We start from the raw sequence: 21808 nt of genomic DNA, 5'->3' as shown, positions 1-21808 counted from the left end.
AGAGTGAGCTTCTGCCACGGAGCTCTTTTGAGCATGGAAGGCCAATCTGTGCTTAGTGCAGTCAACAGGGGAATGGAGTGAGTAGTGGAAAGTAGGTCTGTGGCATTGATTTGCCAAGCTCATATATATATATATATATATATATATAGTGTGAAAGAGCATGATTCACTTACAATCACATGGAGGTAATACCACTATGATCTTTCTAGCAATGTTGTACCAATTTAACGCCCTCCATGCAAAAGAGAACCCTGGTATCAAGGAAGCTGAAATCAAACAGAGTTGAAGTGCAATTTGCAGTTGGACCTCACACTTTTGAGACAAAACCTGACTATTCCTGGGTTACCTCTCAGGACATTCAGACATTCAGAAAAACAGTGGTGCAGTCTTCCCAGGAGGGATGTCAATAATCCCTCACATTAAAAAAGTAATATCCTGCACATGAAAAGGAGAATGTGAAAGATTGGTCTAGAATCTCCTTGCCATGCTTGCTTTCCACAGAGATACAGAATAATCTTCATATAATTTCAATATTCAGAAGTGTGTATTTATCCCAACTTTGCTCAACCTGGTGCAGTTCAAATGAGTTAGACTCTTAAACTCTCCAGCCAGTGTGGCCAATGGAAAGACTGATTTTTCCATTAATGGGAGATCTACCACATCTGGGAATATGTATAGAACTGTGGCTGGAGGTCGTATACACCTTGGTTTCCCCATCATTTTCTTTCTGCCCTTTGAAACCTCCAGTCCTGCCAACCACCTGAGCTTCCCCCTAACCTCAGACCATGGACTCATTCCCTCAACTGCCTTCCTAAGTGAAGAAATCCAAAATCCCAGCTGAGACCTCACAAAATCCATGAATACCATCCAACATCCACAAAAGGAGCATTGAATGGTTGTAGGAGGCTATTTTTGGTGGAAAGGCATGGAAGCAGCCTGAAATGTTCCCCAAAGCCCACCCAGAGCTTCCCATTTTTGTTCTCTTCATTGTTTATTGCCTCTAAGCACTTGTGTTGGTGCCTCTGCTGGGATCCCAGCCAGTTTTGGCTTATTTAGTCAGTGTGTGGATGTCCTGGCATTATGCTACCAATAGCCTGAAATATGATTTGAGTTCAGATGTGGTCCATGGAATCAAAGGTTTGTGTATGGCTTCCTTATCTTTATCCTCCATTTCCTGCATCTCTCCTTTGGAGCTTGTTTGGAATATGGAACTAGAGAATTACTACAGGGTAAAACTAGATGAGGAAGTATGAGAAATGTCCTTAAAGATCTTCCATCCCTACAAACAGTCAGTATCCAGAATGTATGAGGATTTCATCTTTGCTCGCATAAAGATAGAAGACATGCACAAGCCCTATTTGAAACGTCAAATGCAAACACATGCAGGTTCCTGCCAGAAACAGAAAAAAATAAAATGCAAATTCTTGAACCTGCTTGCTTTTGTCCTATTCCCAATTTCCAGTCTGATTTGTGCAAATTTCTTTATTTGCAGAACTTTCTTTGGTAGACTGATCTCTGGAAGAAATATGTGAAAATTATAAAACCTGCACACATTTGAAACAGTTTGAAGAAATCTCTCATTTAGTCACTGCTCTGTTTGCACAAATATCCTCCTCACTCAGAGAAGTGGCAGCTGCAAATGCAGATCCTGAGTAAGGGCAAGAGATGAGCTGTGAAACCACGCTCAGGGAATCCCGCTGAGGCCAAACACTGCCCACTTTCCCTCTGCCAACTGTGTCCTCGTACTTATAAGTGCACTGATGTCTGCACATACCTGAACGGGTGGCAGCCCTCTGTTAAGCCAAATGGACATCACTTCATGCCCAAACAGCTAAAGATTATGCCGCACAGGTTATGAAGTTGCATGGGGAACTCTGCATGCTGCGGTTGATGCATTTCTGGTATGGAAAGCAGGCGCATGCTTGTTCAGTTTCATCCCGTACTTTTTCTGCCTGACTAGGCACAAATGGCTTCTGGAAATGGCTTGCCCTATTTGTGGACAAAGAAATGGGGGGTCCTTTTCACTGGGTCCCTTCAGAGTGAGAAAGTATTGAGCAGTTTCTTGGCTCAGGACCAGCAGTAGGAATAGCACAGACCTTGCTCTTCTTCTCCCAAGGCTCATATATTTGGATTGCAAGTGCATTCTTCACAATGTATCAACCTAGCAATGTTTTTCAGGGTATTGTGGGAGTAATATAGTACCTGCCACCAAAACATAGTAGAAGCTTATTGAGAGAAATTTGTGCAAATTGACCTTCTTTTCCTAGAGATGAGGATACTGAAAAAAAATCTGAAATTTTCTTAGAAAATGACTTGTGAAAAAATTTGTAGCTCCACCATAGTGCCATCTTTTTCTTTGCTGCAGCTGCTTTCCTTATGCAAGGCTGCTTTACCCATTCCTTGCCACCCGAATTTGCTAGGCACTTCAGATTTGATTATGCTCCCTGTGCTATTAGAGGCCAGGAGGTGGAGCCATAATGCAGCAATTTAGGAGGTGATTATCTGAGCTTGGGATGTGTGAGAGTATCATTTTGTTTGTAAAGTACTTAAAGATGCACCGTTCACCACTCTGAACATGCAAGACAGCAGGAGAATGTATTCCTTGAAAATATTTGCAAATGCACAGTCATGTTTGACAAATACAGGATTTTTAGTAAGCTTTTCGATATTATTGCAAGCATTTTGAAATTGCTTATTCTACTTTTAAAATCTGCCATTTTAAGCTTTAGTCTAAAGGGAAAGGTTGTGCAATTTTTGAAAATAAGCAATTCTGAGTCCAACTTTCCCATCTGTACAAAATGAGCAGAGATCATTGTGGAAATGAAGAGGAGGCAGACAGCAAGCTGATGTTTAGAGAGTCTGGGTGAACCTGAGCAGCACTTGGCTCACCCTTTCCTTATCTGTGGGCGAGTGGAGAATCACACATAGCTGTTAATGAAAATAGCAGTGCGGTTGCTGATGGGAAGCACAGAGACAACTCCAAGCCAGTGTGTCTACAGCAGCCATTTCGTAAAAGCTGCCAATACTATAGGTTTTTTACATTCATTTGATAAGCTTGTTTAATGGCAAAGGTAAGAAGCTTTCCTGAAAATCTTTTACATTTTGGTGTGACCTAGACATCTGTGGGCTGTGCAGAAGGAGCTGCATGACACACGGACAAATATGCTTCCCCACAGACAGAGAATAGCTCCACTTGAAGGCCAGCGAAAGAACAAGGGGCTGATATTCTTAATAAGATTGCAGAAGGCCTCTTACTGTCCCCAATCCAAAGGCTGCATTCAGAAACACAAACAAGATTCCAGAGCAAGATCAGGTATCTCATGTGCACAAAAACATTTATCTACTTCAGTGGGAAAACCAATTCCTGTGCATCCTTTTTTGTATTACTTTTTATTGTGAGGCTCAAAACCATAATCAAACCAAAAACAAAATGACCTTGCATAGGCCCAGATAGACATGCATTGCTCCATTCATAAATTTCAGCTAAAACAATTTCAGCTCAAAAGAGCTTCCTCAAGCCATTGTGTTATTGCAGGTGGTCCCTGGTCCTTCCAGTGTTGCAGTGTTACTCATTCAGCTGTCTAAAGGGTGCAAAGAATCCATTTATACTGACCCAGTATTTAAACTCCAAGAGACAGGTTGATAATTAAGAAGAATGTGCGTTTAATTTGATATTAAAGCTTTCCATTACAAAATTTATCCGAGATTACCTCATCCCAAAAGGAAGCAAACATTGGACATTGCCAGATCATTAGAGGAAGGGAAAGGTTAGCTGTATTACACTTCCAACAACTGGCCCATTTAGATAAATCCTTATTGTGGTGAAACAGCCATTTTCTCCAAGTCTGTATTTCATATTTGTTCATGTAGGGCTGTTCAGCCTCAATCAGTACCTCCAATAAAAAGAGGCTGGGCAGTATAAAAGCAGTGGAGCTCAACCTAAATTCCAACAGATTTTTCCAGTCTATGCACTGTCATTCAGCCATAGCTGGCAAATCCTATTGAACATGGAAAACAGAAAGATATACTTGGGACCAACATTTATTTATTTAAAACTTTTTTAGACCGTCCCTTACCGTGGTCTTGGGATGGTTTAACAAAAAGACAAGATAGAATAAAACACAGCATCCTAGTCAAATTCTTAACCAATCAACAATAAAAACCATATTTAAACAGTCAAACCTTAAAACATTGGGAAAATAAAAAGGTTTTAGCCTGGCACCAAAAAGAATAAAGTGATGGTGCCAGGCAAACCTCTCTGGGGAGCGTACTCCACAATCAGGGCGCCACCCCAGAGAAGGCCCTTCTCCAGGAAGTCACCCTCCTAATCTCCTTCAAGGAGGGCTCCCAGAGAAGGGCCTCTGCCCCAGATCTTAAGGGACAGGCAGGCACATATGGAAGGAGACGCTCCTTCACGTAACCAGGTCTTAAGCAATATAACAATAATTGGGGTCCAAAGTAAAAATCGAGTCCACTAAACAAATGTTTTCTTGGCACACTTTACATCTAAGGTAATTTTGCATGCAACAATAAATCAGACTGTAATTGAGGCTGATACTGTGCAGCTCACCTCTCTTACTGCCGTAACTGTAGGAGGCAAGCTTACCTGTTTTAGTACATCGAGAACCTAGTGCAACCCATTTGGGAAGAGGCCCCAAGCATGGCAGTTCCAAAATTGATGGAAACGCCTGATCATTCAGCTGCCCAGTCCCATTGCGAGGCCAGTGTAGCACCTGAGGCATCTGACCAATGCCCACGCAGCCTGGGGCTGCTGCAGTTCTCATCCATCCAGGTTCAGGACTTTGAGTCTTTTGCTATTACAGGTCTGTATTTGAATTTCTGTGTATTCCAATATGCTAATGGTAAAGTGATACCACCTCTTTTTGTGGGGTGGGCAGGGATGTGTCCAGGACAAGGCAGTGGCCTCATGTGGGAAAAGCTACCTACTGAAGTTGGCTAGTGCTGATGGGCAACGATTTCATCTCAGTTGTTTTGTTTTTTGTTTAGTTGCAAAGTCATGCCCGACCCATCATGACCCCATGGACAGCATTCCTCCAGGCTCTCCTGTCCTCCACCCAAGAGTTTGGAGTCCACTCAAGCCCATACCCACTGTCCCAGTGACTCCATCCAGCCACCTCATCCTCTGCTCTCTCCTTCTCCTTTTGCCGTCAATCCTTCCCAGCATCAGGGCCTTCTCCAGGGAGTCCTTCCTTCTCATTAGTTGGCCAAAGTATTTGAGTTTCATCTTCAGTATTTGCTCTTCTAAAGAGCAGTCAGGGTTGATTTCCTTTTAATCTCAGGTTTTGATAAAAATGTACTATTATTCAACAAATTCTCCATATTTGGAAAACAAAAAATCTTGCGATTTAAAATATTTAAATGTGGGAGAAAGTCAAGTGGGCAGATGTTCTCTTCCCTAATTCCTTGCCAGTGAAACAACTATCTGTTGCTTCATCTCAAGCATTTATTGCATGATTTTTACTAAATACCGTCGAAGGGGACCTTCAGGTGAGCTGCTGGTAAGAAAGTTCATTTCATAAGAAGTGAGCATAGGTGCAACAACTCACAGCAGCCATTTCTCAAGGCTTGGCTGAAGGGCAGGAGCAGACTTTTGAAAAGCCCATGAAGTTACAAATGAAAAGAAGTTGTATTTTTTGCTGGAAAAGTTCCTTAGGTGTTACTGGAACAATTCCAGAGGCTATGTCCAAGTTTCAACACTTTTGCCCTGCATATCGCCTAAATTAAAGCCATCTTGGAGGGAGAACACAATTTCCCAATTCTCTATTCAATTAACCTCAATAAAGGGGCTAAAACTTGTTTACTTGGGTACATGGGAACGTATTCAAAATAACGGCTCCCATGACTGTAAACAGCTGTGGAAACTTGTTAGATTTTCACATTGTTTTATTGTTACACTTTGATCTTTTCCTTTGTTTTTAAAGCCCGGCTACGTATAGTACTATACAGAGTGGAAACTCTCCTTCTGTAGCATCTGTCAAGCACCTGGAACTAGACTGATGTATTTTTGTCGCTATGTCTTTTGTAGAATGAATGACCATTTATTATTAGTAGTATAATTATTATTATTATTGAGGGTGGGAGTGGAAGTAGGCGACTGACGTGGGGTTGTTTTTGTCTGAACTTCCCCCTGGAACAAATATTTGAATTGTTTCTTTTAACATTCATAAGTAATGTAAGAAAGTGTGTGTGTGTGTTAGTTCTCTTTTTAAATCCTTTAGGATGCAGCCCTATGGCCTTCTGACATTTTCTGGGAAACCAACATTATCGGAAGTCTGTTAAACTCAGAAGGCCACCATGATCTATTCAGCCTGTCCTGGATGGAGTTGCACGCTCTGTGAAGGACCAGGTTCATAGTTTGGGCGTGCTCCTGGACCTTCAGGTGGACTCAGTGGCATGGAGCACCTTTGATCAGCTTAGGCCGATCTATCAGCTACGGCCCTATCTGCCTAGCAACAGTGGCCCATGTTCTGGTAACTTCTCATCTGGATTACTGTAATGCACTCTACTTGGGGCTGCCTTTGGAAACAGTCAGGAAACTTCAATTGACACAAAATAGGGCAGCATGGCTATTAATGAGGACTGGCCTACAAGATCATATTATGCCTGTTCTCTGTCCGCTGCACTGGTTGCCCATTGAAGTCTGGGCCCAATTCAAAGTGCTAGTACTAATGTTCAAAGTCTTAAATGGCTTGGGGCCAGCTTACCTGAAGGAACACCTGAGCCCATATGTACGTACCCAGGCCCATAGATCATCTTGTGGGATCCTTCTCAAGGAGAGCCACCACCACCACCCAAGGAAGTAAACCAGGGACAACCAGGAGAAGGGTCTTTTCAGTTGCGGCACCCCACAACTGAACAAGCTCCTCAGAGAGCTACGCCTGGCATCTACTCTCTTCTCTTTCCGGTGCCAGGTAAAAACCTTTTTATTCACCAGGTATTTTAATTGTGCTCTCGATGTTGTTTTTAATTAGATACTGCTACTGTGCCTGTCTGCAAACTTGATCAATTGTTTGAGTAAGTTATTATCAGTGTTGTTGTATTGGCTGACTGTTTTATTGTGACAGAGTTGTTTCTGTTTCTTTGTTTTTATGGCCTTTCAACTTTGTAAACTGCCCGGAGAGCCATTTGGCCATTGAGCAGTATAAAATTAAATATATAGATAAATAAATGATTTCTTTGTTTATCCTTTTCTTAAGAAATGCTTTAGGTCAGATTACTTTTTAATATCTAAGCCTATGACCTGGATGCTGTTAGAAGGGCTTGAATTGTGAGAGAAAGGCACTCAGTTCTAGCAAGCGACTGTATAATAGAGGAGAGGAGAGGAGAGGAGAGGAGAGGAGAGGAGAGGAGAGGTGTCATGGTATCCTTAGCATATGTGCTAGTTCTTGCTTATTAGGTTATCTTAAACTCTATACTGAGTTTTAATAAAATGTGTATAAATATATTTAATTGCTCTTAGCTGGGTTGGCAAGTGTATCATTAATCCAATATACATTCTAATCATCTGAAAGCTTGAATAAAATTATTATTATTATTATTATTATTATTATTATTATTATTAACATTTCTATGCCGCCCCTTGCCGAAGCCTCGGGGCGGCTTACAGCACAATAAAATACATTGAAATACAATAGAACATAATAAATTACCACTAAATACAAAAATACAAAAAATACACTGAGATACAAACATAATAATATAAAATTAAAATTAACAGTATAAAGTAAGTAAATAAAGAATATAGGAGAAGAAAAGAGAAGGAAGAAGAAGTTGCCCTGGCCAGATCATATATTTTAACAATTAAAATGATGTTTAAATAAAAAGGTCTTTACCTGGCGCCGAAAAACCAGTAACGACAGTGCCAGGCGGACCTCTTTGGGGAGTGAATTCCATAGGTTGGGCGCCACTGCAGAGAAAGCCCTCCTCCGAGTACTTACTCTCCTAATTTCTTTCATGGAGGGTTCCCGGAGAAGGGCCTCTCCCGCAGATCTCAAGGGGCGGGCGGGCATATACGGACGTAAGCACTCGTTCAGGTAGCCAGGACTCAAGCCGTTTAGGGCTTTATAGGTCATAACCAACACCTTGAATTGGGCCCGGGCTTCAATGGGAAGCCAGTGAAGCTGACGGAGGACTGGAGTCATGTGAGCATAACGCCCCGTCCCCGTCAGCAACCTGGCAGCTCTATTTTGCACCAATTAAGTGTTCGGACGTCTTCAGGGGAAGCCCCACGTAAAGCGCGTTACAGAAGTCTAGGTGGGAAGTCACCAGCGCGTGTGTCACTGTCGCCAGGCAGTCATACTCCAGGTAGGGGCACAGCTGATTAATCAGCCGAAGCTGAAGGAAGGCGCTCCTCGCCACCACTGTCACCTGAGCTTCCAAAGAAAGCTCCGGGTCGAGGAGTACTCCTAAGCTGCGGAGCTTATCCCTAAGAGGGAGTGTTGCACCATTCAGGGCCAGGTCAAATCCACCCTCTCCGAAACCCGATCCGCCAACCAACAGGACCTCCGTCTTGTCTGGGTTGAGTTTCAGTTTATTGGCCCTCATCCATTCCATTACCTCGGCCAAGCACCGGTTCAGCACAGCCACTGCCTCACCTGGATTAGTGGAAAACGAGAGGTAGAGCTGGGTATCATCAGCGTATTGATGGTTCCGCAGCCCACACCTCCTGATGACCTCTCCCAGCAGTTTCATATAGATGTTAAATAGCAGAGGGGATAGAATGGAGCCCTGTGGTACTCCATGGCATAGCTGCCATGGCGCAGAGACATAGTGATGGCATTAGAAATGGTATAAGCAACACTGGATGCTCCTTTGTGAAATGATACAATTGTTACCATCTGAAGATCAGCCTTGATTTCACCATTTTTGTTTTGTTTTTAATTGAAGCACTCTCTCTCTTTCACTTTCTGGCGATTTGAATCTTGACCATAGTAATGTTCCATAGAGCAGAGACGGAGGATCTTTAAACTATTTATTGTTGAAAAGAACGGTCCTGCTTGCAATTGTTGCTGAAGATGTTCTGTTCTCCTAGAGGTGGGGGAATATGCATGTCCTCTCACTGCTCATCTTGTGCTACATCCTCATGATGTTTCCATCATTAGGGATGCATGGGTCTTCCCAGCCCATGTCCATTTGCATTTCTTTATTCACCTCTCCATTTCATCTCATTTCAACATACAATTTAAACAAGAAAGGAAACATAAAACATCCGCATTACTTTTAGCTTTGCTTTTAAAAAATGAATGCTCATTCATGTATGCATTTTATCCTAAAATACATGCATACACATGTCATCCTAAGAGCCAGTGTGACATGATGGTTAGAGTGTTGGATAAGATCTAGCTGGTTTTAGTCACCACTCAGCCATGAAGGTCATTTGGTGACTTTGGGCCAGTTACTCACTCTCAGCCTAGCCTACCTCACAAGATTGTTATGAGGGGGAAATAAATTGGAAGAAAAATATGGGAAGCACATTGGGTTCCTCACAAGAGGAAAATAAATAAGATGCAATTTTATGGTTTCACAGTAAGACAAAAATAAAATAAAACACAGCATCCTAATTAATTTCTAACAATAAAACCCATATTAAAATAATGGTCAAATCTTAAAATATTAGGAAAATAAAAAGGTTTTAGCCTGGCACTGAAAAGTGTAAAGTGATATAAATAAAGAATATTTCAGTATGAGGATGATGACGATGATGATGATGATGAAAGGTACATTTTAAAATGCATTTTGGTACATTTTTGAATCTTGAATTGTCTTTAAAAATTCAGAGAAGCGTGAAAACCAAAGAATAACTATGTTCCAATCTGCATATTAGTCCAGGAACTGCAAATCAGATTGGTTATTTAAAAATGCAGACCAAGCAAGTTCCTTGGACATTCCTAGAAGTCTGCAAACAGCATATTTGAAAATGACAACAGTAGCTTTTCAGCGGCCTCTTTGGGTCTGCGGAATTCCTTCTTCCCATTTGAGGCTTGTGCAGCTCCTTCAGTATCAGGTTGAAAATAATCCTGAATGTTTTTAGATTTCAGTCTGTGTTGTATTAATTTCCCCCTCTTCTTTTTAAAGGTATTTATATTTGGAGAATGGTGAGCTTACATTAACATATTATTATTTCTACATTTTGTTTGTATGTACATTGCTTTAAGTCCTGAATAACCTTCCAAATTTTTGCTGTTGTTGCTTGCTTAAAAGAAAACATCAAGCCTTACACTTCATTTTGTGTGCTCTTGGTCTTTCTGGATTTAGGATTTCTGAAAGAGAAGAAAGTCAGTGGTTCTCCCATATGCAAGCTCTGCCAACCTACCCTCTTCCAGAAAAGATTTCTGCTCCTTTTGCAGAACTGTAAGTGTCACTCCACAAGTTCTACTCCTTGCCTGCATTCATTGCAGAGGTGGGACTTGGGAGAACAGTGCCAGTGTTTTTGGTTCATGAGGAAGCAAATTAGGTTTTTCAAGTTTTGTAAATAATGAAGAGGGAAACAATGCGTTCCTGGACTGGATTCATGAGATACCCTTCAACCAGTGTTTTCACACACACAACACATAGGCCCAGGAGATAGCAGTCTCCAACCTAGCTTCAGCCACAATTAATAGAAACCTAGAAACAGAGCAAGTCAGAAGGGGCCTCCCGGGCCGTCGAGTCTGACCCCTGGCTCCAGTTGGCTCCACTCATGACATGCCTACCATGTGCATGTCCTGCCTATTCTTACAGACCCTCACCAATGCGGCTTCAACCACCTCTTGTGGAAGCCCATTCCATACCCTTGGGGTCCTAACCATCAGGAAGTACTTCCTGGCATCCACCTTGAATCTTGGTTTTCTGAGCTCTGCTCCATTGGAACATGTCCTGCCCTCATCCACAGGGGAAAATGCAATGCATTTTGGGATGGCTTGATCTCAAATGGGAAGTTAAGACCCCTTAGCTTTAGAAATGGCCTCATCTTGATGGAGACAAGAACTGCTAGAACTGGTTTGTTGATAAGAGTCAATGTACCTTCCTGCACCTTTGAACATAAAGTTTGACAATGTACCTGCTATCTCTAAGTATCTTTTATAGTCTGGTTTCTACCTCCCATGTACCTACAAAAAAATGTGAGCCTGGCCCAGGTGACAGACATGGAATCGCTCCATGGCACTGCCGGAAGTTCAGGAGTGAGCTCTTGGAGGGGAGTGGGTGCGTCTTCCACCTCCCGCCCGTTTTTGAACAAATGCTGGTATTCAGAGGTTGGCTATCATTCATCGGTACCATGGCAGAGGACAAAGTGTATATCAAAGTGATCTCTAGTAACATTATCTAGTGCTCTCTTTGAAATCCCCAAAGCAACTGTTTGCTAATAGCTCAGTCCCAGGAAAAGCGATACTGTTTTGAGTAGCCCTTGTGTGGAGCTCGTTGCTTAGTGTCGTGGTATATTTTCTGAAACAGTTGGCAGAGCGACCTGGCCTTGCTCAGCCAAACGAATTGAGTAATCACACAGAACTGCAAAGAATATGAAGAAGGAATTTCCACATTATGGCTCTTGATACTCCCACCTCACCGCCCTGCGCCTGCAAATCGAACACTTTGGCTGAGCCAGCGGTAACTGAATCTCAAGCTGGGCCCTTATTAAGCAGATGCAGTGAAATGATGCAGGGTTTCAAGTTGCATTTGTCAACTAAATGCTTTTTATTACTGCTCATTAGGGCAAGGGATGCCTCAGTGCTGAGGATTCATTAGCCGAACATTGACCCTTGGAGAGGCAGTAATTAAATGGTTCTGGGAGCTAAGTCTGGGAGCCGGGCCCCACGCAGCAGGCTGTGGAAGCTGCTTCTTGGGCCGAAAGCAATTTTGGTGTAAGGGACCATTGAAGAAACAGAGGAAATGTGGACTGAGGCGCAAAATGCTGTGATGTTAACCTGAGAACGAGAAAGGCTTGCTATATGTGGAATACATATGCAAACATCTCCTTTCAAATAATCCTTGCAAAAATGTCAATGATTGCAGCTCCCAGCCAGCCATGAGCTGCCTTCCCTGCTCTCTCTCTCTCTCTCTCTCTCTCTCTCTCTCTCTCTCTCTCTCTCTCTCTCTCTGTGTGTGTGTGTGTGTGTGTGTGTGTGTGTTTGAAATGGCAGCTGCGGCACCCTGGTCACCAGCAGGGCTGCAGTGTATGCTTGGGGTGTGGGAACTCTTTTAGTCTGAGGGCCAAATCCCATTTCAGAGACACTCTCAGGGGCTGAAGGCAAATTGGCAGAGCCAGAATGAAAAAAGAGAGACACCAGCAAATTTCAGCTTAAAGCTCTTCTTGCCAGTCATGAAGCCTCATAAAACGGGGAGGTGCCTACACAACATGTCATCAGCCCAACACATACAGCAAGACACACCACAGCTCCCCCCCCTTTTTTTTTCTTTGCTGAACATGAGACAAGCGCACTGAGCATGGGGGACTTTGATCCAGTTTCTTTGCCATAGCCGGATCTGTGCCTCCTGAGACTGATGGCAGCTTTTCCCCTCTGTGAGGATGGAGGGGCTACTAAGATGATCTGCCCCAGAGGCTCATGGATCCAGGCAGTTTCCAGAGGGCTTTGAGGGGCCTTCTAGCTGACTCTTGTTGAGCTGTGGAACACCACGATGGCCCACGCTGTTGACACAATCGCTTCTGTGGTAGTGATCATGTGGCTTCATGGTGCACCCCAGAACTGAAGGTGATGAAGCAACACAGGAGGCAGCCTGAGTAGATGGAGGAAAACTCCTAGGGATGGAAATCAAACCATGGTGTGTGCCTGCACTAGGGCCTATTCAGAGGCAGTGAGGTTGGCAAAGAGAAGACATTTCACTGCCCCTATTCAGTTTTCTGTTTGCTGCCCAGCAGATAATTTAAGGGTCATGAGGGGCCTATTATATGGTGGCCCCAGAGACATCCTAAATCCACCTGAGGCCCAGTGTTACATACTTGCTGAGCACTTTCAAAAACAAATCTCTTGCATCTGCTAGGATGTAGATTCCAATTTATAGCAGTCACATCAGGTGAGTGAGCCAGAGCATAGCCTGGTCCAATTTTGTGGGATGAGTATCAGCTGGTACAGCTTGAGGATGCTGACAAGTTGCTTCAACAGGTTCATACAACCACTTCCCTACTGGATCCTTGCCGCTCCAGGTTTATGAAAGCAAAGCAAGGAAGGAATAACTGGCTGGGCAAGGGAAGCGATTAATGCCTACTTGCAAGAGGGAACAGGCCGTCCGAAAGAGATGGCAGTGAGACCGCGCCTAAAGAAATCTTTCCTTGACCCAGAGGCCTTCATACCTGTAGGCAAGTGTTCCTTTCCTAGGCAAGGTTCTTGAGCACATGGCTGCCAACCAACTCTAGACACTCTTGGATACGAATGGCTCGCTAGATCCATTTCAGTTGGGGTTTGGGCTGAGTTTTGGCAAGGAAACAAATTTGGTTGCCCTGGATGATGACCTACATCAGGAGAACAACACAGGGAGGGTCCTGTTGATACTCCTGGGCTTCTCAGCAGATTTGATAACATCAACCAGGGCAACCATTTAGGGAAACTGAGTTGGGAGTGGGGGTGGGGCACTGTGGTTCCACTCCTACCTTACTGGTTAACAGCATCTGATTATTTTACTTCACTGACTGCATCTGGAGCTTTGTGTAGGAGACCTATCCACAGCAAGGCCGCAATCCAATATGTATCTACTCTACAGTAAGTCCCACTCAACTCAATGGAGCTTACCTCTAAGCCAACCTGTATAGGACAGATCTGGAACATTTATAACAGATTTATATCAGTCTCACATTAATAGAACTCTCCAAAGGATCTTGGAAATTGTAGTCCAAAGAGCATGCTAAGAATTCTGTTACATAATAATAGCTTGCTCCACAATACTACGTTCTCCTGGTCTCCTTTGGGAGAGGAAATCCCTGTTAACTCCATTCTCAATAAGATGCATTCCAAAGGTTTTGGACTACCAACCCCAACATACCCACCATTGGCTGTGCTAGGTAAGGATGGTGGGAGTTGTCTGAGGCATCTGGAAGGCATCACCTTGATGAGGCTGTAGGACTCGGGGTGGACGTTTCTCCTTACTGAGATTAGGCAGGGAGACCCTCCAGAGCAAGGTTTGGGCAGCAGGTAACACAGCATGCAATTCTTTGTAAAACACAGATGCATTCTGTAAAGATAGTACCTGTTGCTTCTGAATTCATATGATGAAGTATCCACTATAGTTAAGCAGCAGTCAACATTTCTGATCTTGCTTGGGCTAGGTTCAAAATATAAAGGATATTGAACTCTTCCTTGCAATTTGTTCTTCCTACTTCAGAACCTATTTAGACCACTTACCACATGAAGGTGTTTCTTAGAACAGAATGTTTTTTGGCTTGTTAAAGTAATCTAGGCTTAATATTTGTCTGTTAACTTTCAAAACTTCTCCTTCACAGAATGATTCAAAGATAAAAAGACACAGGGGCCACAGAAACAATAGAGAGTTAAGTGCACTTAAACCTCTCAATTATAATGGGCTGTATTGTGGCAAAGCACAAAAGAGACAGACAAAGCAATTAATAATCCATTTCACTCTGTTTACAAGCAACCAATCAGCAAGGCTTGGCTAGTAGAAAGGGCAAATGTCTGCCTAGCAGGCCTTTCCATTCTCTCTTGCAGTGCCCAGGACCCAGCGAGGCTGCTCATCCACTGCAGCTTTTTGTCTGAGCTTTCTAGGAGCTCTCTAAACTGCTTCATGGTGGTGAACCCATTTTGGAGACGAAGTCCAGCACCATGGATAGCTCCTGTAAGGGTCAAACAAAAAGCTGCAATGAATGAGCAGCCCCAGTGACACTGGAGTCACCAGCCTCCCCAAAATGAATTAACCAGAAAAATGTGCACTTTTAAAAGTTGCCTATTGAAACACACACACACATTTTCACATGTCCATTGATAGAGGAAAGCATGTATTTTCTCCACACATTTTTAAAGCATCCTTAAATGTGCACGTTTCTTGTTCAGATAACAACAGCTCCCATCGGGTCATGGGAAGTAGAAAGAGCGAGAATGTGGAACTTGGACGACCACAATGAGCTTGAGCTTCACTGATTTTTCCATCTGTGCCTTTGGTCTAATCCAACAGGTTTCTGCTTATGTCCTGAATTCCATGGCCAGCCCATTCGCCAAGTCTATGAGTTGCCTGTTGCAGCAATTCACCCTCATCGAGCTCTTCCCCTGGAAAGTCCATGGCCTCTGATCTCTAACGATTGCTGGCAGTTCCAAAGCCAATTCATTTTTACCAGTGAATCAAATACTCTTGGAAATGTAGTTGTGGTATTTGCTCAGCTCAATCAAATTCATCAATAATCTGCTTTTTCACACATCACAGTCTAATTTTCCCCTGTTCACTACCACAGGGGAGTAGCACTCCAGGCCGAGCCATGAGCTACAGCAAAAGAAAGTACTGAAGTGTCAAAACTGGACTGCTCCCGACATTCTTCTTTCAAGTTTTTGTGGGTACAAAACACCCCGGCCTGCTCTATTTGGATAGGTGGCGGGTAATGTTACCACACTATGCCCCACTATTGTGCAATTGATCTGGAGATGTGGCTATGTCTCTGCCATTTTCCCATGCTCCCTGGCACCATGCATCATTTTAGTAAGTTGTATTTTTTATGGGCTCATGATTATTTATCAGCTGTATGTCAGCATTACATTGCTCCTGCTGGCTGTAAAGAAATGAAGCCTTTCTTTAATTAACATGACACAGCCTGTGTCAACCTGCCTTGGTCCTAGATTTTTAAAATTGAGCTGGGAGTTTGTATTCCAAGCCAAATATCTGTGTTTTAAGCAGAGACTAAAACAGACAGAGCTCTCATTCACTAAAACTGGTCTTGGAAGCCAATAATTTTATGTGTTTTAGGGAGGTTTATGCTATGCCGGGGAGTTTACAATGGAATTCATTGAATGGGAGACCACAGTGGCTGTGTACGTGTGTGTGTGTGTGTGTGTGTGTGTGTGTGTAGTACAATTTAATAAGAAGGAAGCAGCAAATAATTCAAGCTGTCTGTGCTTCTAATTGAAAGCAAAAGCTTCAGATGCATCAGTGATGCTTCAAGACATGTAAAAACTCATAAAATAGCCTGGTAATAAAAATGCACCAGTTTGTTTATGAGACACATTTCTCCTCTTAGGAAGAAGAAATTACACATCACCAACATTTGTGAAACAAACTGAACTGCCATATAATTTAATTACTTGACCACCCTGTGAGTCCTATGAGCCAAATTCAGCTCTAAAGTAAGCAGCTAAAACTCCCAATGGGAGTGGCACCCGCTTTGCCAAGGCTAAATATGGCCTCCTGGTTTTTTACTCTGCTCCTTAAGTGCCAAGCCTTTGCTATATTGTAATTGACAGCTCCCTGATGTTCACCACATGAAGCTGTTGGCTTTTCCATACACAGAGAGCAACCTTATACTTTATGGTTAGAGGACCCTTGCTTTAGATGAAAGGAAACACCCCAAGAGGGAACTGGAGAAGCCAGCTTGGTGAAAAAGATTGAGCACAATATAGGACAAAACAGCCTCCAGAGCTACAAATAAGAAGCATGCTTTATCCTTAAATTAGGTATGGGCTCAGTCTGAGTTCCCAATGAACTATGGCTTGCTGTTCAAGTACAGGTTATCATGTCACCAGGACTCAGTCAGGCCAACAAACCATGGTTTGATAAAATTTAATAACCACAGATTAGAAACCTACAGCACACCATGGGTTATCTTCATGGGTTTGTGATTAACCAACTATGGTTGGTTAGCTTGGCTGTGTTCAGACAATATCATTACCTATGCTTCAACAACAATGACAAGCCATATTAAATGTTTGAGCAGAGACTATTGTGTTGTTTGAACCCATTCCTTGCAGCTCATTGAATTCAGTGAGCTTAAACATAGTCCTGTGTTTGATTGCAGCTACTATCCAGAAAGAACTTCCATTAGAACCAGTGGGACATATATCTATATAATTGGCTGAATCCAAATATGTGCTTATGAAAGAGTTGTGATGGTGCTGCAATTCTATGAAAATACAGCCTTGATGCAGAAAGGGCGCAATGCATTGTGCAATGCTGCGCAAGATTCTAGAGTGAGATCACAAGCCAAGCCTTAGATTGCCCTGGAGTCTCAGCCTGTCCTGGATGGGATGGCACCCCCTTAACAGGCAAGGTTCGTAGTTGGGGGTGCTCCTAGACCCAGAACTGCTGCTGCAGTCACCTGTGGACTCAGTGACTTGGGGCACTTTTCATCAGCTTGGACTGATTTGCCAACTATGTTCCCATCTGGACAGGCAGAGCCTGGTTGTGGTTACCCATACTCTGGTAACCTCCCATCTGGATTACTGTAATGAGCTGTATGCGAGGCTGTCTTTGAAAACAGTCTGGAAACTCTGACTCATTCAGTATAGGGCAGTGTGGCTACTAATGGGAACTGGCCCACTGGCCCACCCAGTACCTCAGCCAATGAGGGTGAGGAGGGGAAAGCGAATGGGGAAAGGTTATAAATATGGGATGTGAACATGTGCTCTGAGAGTTGGAAGGTGGGGGGAGACCCTCTGACTCTATTGCAATAAAGTTTCAAAATAAAAGAACTCTCTGTTGCCTGGCGCATTTTCTCTTCCAAGAAAAAGGAAAGAGTGTTACTAACTGCTATGAGATAGTATATAAGTGTGATAAATAAATAAATTAGCAGAACAGAATGGCTGGGGAGGAAAGGCCATTGCGCTCACACAGCAAGCCCTGCTCTGAGCACCTCAACACACGGGGATTGGGTGATGGACTTCATCAGGACTGGGGCTTTTCTGCTCTGGCCCCTAAACTTTTCAGGGCCTTTCTTAGAGAGGTCTGACTGGTACCTGCCCTACTGCCTTGCCAGCACCAGACAAAGAACTTTTTATTCTTGTATTCTTGTACCAGTTAAGGCCTCCAAGATGTTATAAAGTTAACTGGTGCTTCCTTTGTTTTAATATGTTTAATGATGCAATGTAAACTCATCTTATACTGTAATGTATTATTAATTATATTTATATCCTCCCTTTTTTCCTTTCAAGGAACTCAAGGCAGCTTACAAAACTCTCTTCCAACTCCTCACAACAACAACCCTGTGAAGAGATCAGGCTGAGAGTCTGTTCCTGGACCAAAGTCGCTCAGTGAGCTGCAGGCTAAGTGGAGACTAGAATCCAGATTTCCTGAATTCCAGTCCTGTGGCCTTAAAAGACTACAACACACTGGCTCTCAATCATTTCTATGTTTTAGCTGTTCAGTTTATCTCTTTTAATTGCTGGGGTTTTGCTTTGCTTTGCTTTTAAAACTTTTTGATGTTTTTATTCATAGGTTCTGCATTATCTTCTTTTTGCTGCTTTTATTATGTATCTTGCCTTAACAGTTTTGGCTATAAGGCGCTTCTTCTGTGGAATGAAAGAATTACTACAATGAGTACTGATTGCAAAGGACAGAATCTGGCTCTAACCCACTGGCTGCTATAGGCTGCTATAGCCTGACAAAGTCCCAAATGAAGAGGGAATGACCAACTACGGAGTGATTTCTGTATTTAGGATGTCAGTGCCCAAAGGCCAGTTCTGACTGATTATATGTCCTTGTTTCTAATTTTCATATTCTGCATTTCTTGCAATTCAATAGAGACATGGCATGCAGCACTGCTTTGCAGTGGCACATTGCATCACGCCAAGCTGGATCTCAGCCAGCTGCTACAATCCAAGGCAGTCATGTCTGTTCCCCTGGAGGAGGCCCAGCAGAACACAAGCCATGTCCGTTGTTGCAAGACAGGCAAGCACACAGTCTGGGCTTCTCCTGCACTCTCTTAAAAATAAATAAATGCATACATACATACATACATACATACATACATACATACATACATGCTTTTCCATTTAAAAAAGTAAGAGGCATGGTCCCCCTCTGAAGCAACTGGAGAAAAGGTGCCAACAGTCCCAATCACTGGGAGTAGGTGGGATATATAATAATATAATAATATGCAGCATCCTGACACAATCCAAAGTTCCTTCAGTTCAGACTCGATGTGCATGCTGTACATTTTCATCCAAAACCATCACAGAAAAGTCAAAACTGTTTCATTTGCTTAACAGTTTTGGAGCAAAACACAATTACGAATAGCATTCAACTTTTGGGGAGTTTATAATTTCAATGGCTGCAATTTATCCAGAAATGATAAAAAATCTGGCTTTTGTCTTCTGATGTTGTGCTTAGCATGCTTAAAATTTTATTGGATTTTTATCCATGCTTAAGCAAGTCCACCTAAATGTCTTTTGGGGGGAAATCTTAATGCATCTGGGTGATTTCAAATGCATTAATGAAGAAATTAAACCAATGCTGTCACAGCTGGATGCCCTAAAAAAGCAATCCACTGGTGGAAATTAGGATTATTTAGCAAATCTGTGATAAAAGTAGAAAAGAATGCTCAATTTCCATGACTTCACCAATTCAGATTTCCAAAAGCAATATTTTATTATTTAATAAAAATAACAAAATAGTACAAAGTTTCACTGTGTTACTATAGTTTCATGGCTTTGTACAAAGCATCCCTAAGTTTTTTTAATGTTACACATATTTTTCAAAGGTGAAAAAAAATAATTGGGTGCAAATCTCTCTGGAGGCAGAAAAGATATACAAAAAGCTTCTACTCTGCTAATAAGCATGAATGTGCTGTAAAATTATGCCACTGATGCAGCGCTGTAAAAACTGATGTGATAAGTGCTGGGGTGGGTGGGAGAGCTAAAAGGGAATAGCTCACAGCAAGCTGCAAAGGACCTGAGTCCTGTTGGGAGTAATTAGGCTTAGCTCATGAACAACCAGCCCACCAAACCTTATTTTTAGAGTCGCTTATCTTGGTATGTGAACTTGCCCAATGGCTGGAGCAAGACCATCTGTCCATGTGCCAGTTCTGATGGCTACTGGAGTAGCCTATCCTAGGTGTGTATCCCTCCACCCAGGCCTTTCTCTGCAAACACAACAACCAAGGCATGGAACGATCCTGTGATACTAAGTCTATATTGTTCTACCAAACTCTTGTTTCACCCGAGTCTCTTTCAGTGCTGGGCTATATGGCCAGCAGCCCTGAGTGCCATGGCCAAGAAATCATAATAAGCCTGACATCTGGGAGAAAACAAGGGCCCCGTCAGAGATGTCCACTGGAGAGCAGCTGGGTCTTCTGTCAGCTACCTTGGGCCTAACCTGTTCTTGAAATAGCCAGTTCTGAAAGGCTTGCTTCTGAAACAGGGCCTAAGAGATCCTGCATTCATCTAATCTATGGAATGCGCTCCCCAGAGAGGTCCGCCTGGCGCCGTCGTTATTTGTTTTTGGGCGCCAGGGGAAGACCTTTTTATTCAAACGTCATTTTAACTGTTAATAGTATTTATTTATTTTATTATTTGGCCAGGGCGACTTATTTTATATTGTTAACTTGTTTTGTATTGTTAATGTATAATATTTTAATTGATTTATTTGTGAGCCACCCCGAGGCTTCGGCGAATGGGGCAGCATAGAAATTTTCTAAATAAATAAATATTCCCCAAGGCCCATAACACCTCTTGTGGCATAGCAGGGTCAGCCCTGATGGTACTCTTCTTTCATTCCTCTGCTCCTCCTTGGATTCTTCTGTCCTCTTGTTGAGTCTTAGTTCTTTGCTGTAATGACTACGTCCATACATAAGACTATAATCACTATGTCCATACATAAGACTAAAGTCCATACATTGCTTATATTAACCATAGTTTGCTACTTTAGCCATGATTTGTCTTGCAGTTGAGAAAACGGCTGTGGTTCTCCCACCCGGTGTGCCAGAGCTTTCAGGTTGTTCTTGCACTCTGTTTCTGAATGGACAGTAACATAAACATGCTAGGAATTAGCTATGGTTTTAGTTCAAATATCACTACAAGGCACAGTTTAAACAAACCATGGGTTTTATTTGAGGTTCATAGTTGATTAATAAACCATGGTTTGTTTGTGAGGCTATGTTCAGACACAACAACAATTCAGAAGTCAACAAATCAAACCATGGCTGAGCATAAAGGTGCAGATCTTCAGGGGCCAAATCTGGCCTTCTGGGGTTCCCCAGAAGAATGTATCTTTTTCCTAGTTCCATCCCATTCCTCAACCATCATCAATTATGTATTGGTTTCAAAGCTTTTGTGCAATTTACACCATTCTAAAAGGTTGAAGTGGGTCTTATAAAGCTTAGTTATTACCATAACAATGATGATTGTTATTTTACTTTTATACCACTCAATAGTTAAAGTTCTCTGGGCAGTTTACAACAAATCATAAAAATAATACCACAATATTTTTTCTAAAATATTTTAATCCAAATGAAACAATCTAACACAACATTTAATGAAGAGTAGACCTGTAAACATCTGGGATAGACAATCTCCTAAGCCCTTCAATATCCATGCGTTGTTTGAAAGGCCTCAGCATAAAGGATGACAAATTGGCACCAAGAAGGCCTCAAAGAGGTGATTGTGCCATAGCTGGACTGCTACCATGGGAAAAAATCTTCCTCCTTGGAGTTGCCACTTGGAGGCAGACCTTGGATGCTGAACATACGAGTTGAAATGCGTCCAACCAAATGCAGTTTAGTGCCCATTATCGGGCCTATTCCATGGTAGTGAAGGTGGCAAATATATCATTCTTTGCCACCTTCACTGTGTCCTTGAAGTGTCATCTAGCAGAGCTCTTCCATGTGGTTCAGGGCCTTTTACACTCTGGCCCAACTCAAGATGCTAATGTA

The sequence above is a fragment of the Varanus komodoensis genome, unplaced genomic scaffold, assembly GCF_004798865.1.
Source record: "Varanus komodoensis strain SLA01 unplaced genomic scaffold, ASM479886v1 scaffold1, whole genome shotgun sequence".
NCBI classification, from domain to species: domain Eukaryota; kingdom Metazoa; phylum Chordata; class Lepidosauria; order Squamata; family Varanidae; genus Varanus; species Varanus komodoensis.
This window is presented reverse-complemented; position numbering follows the sequence as displayed.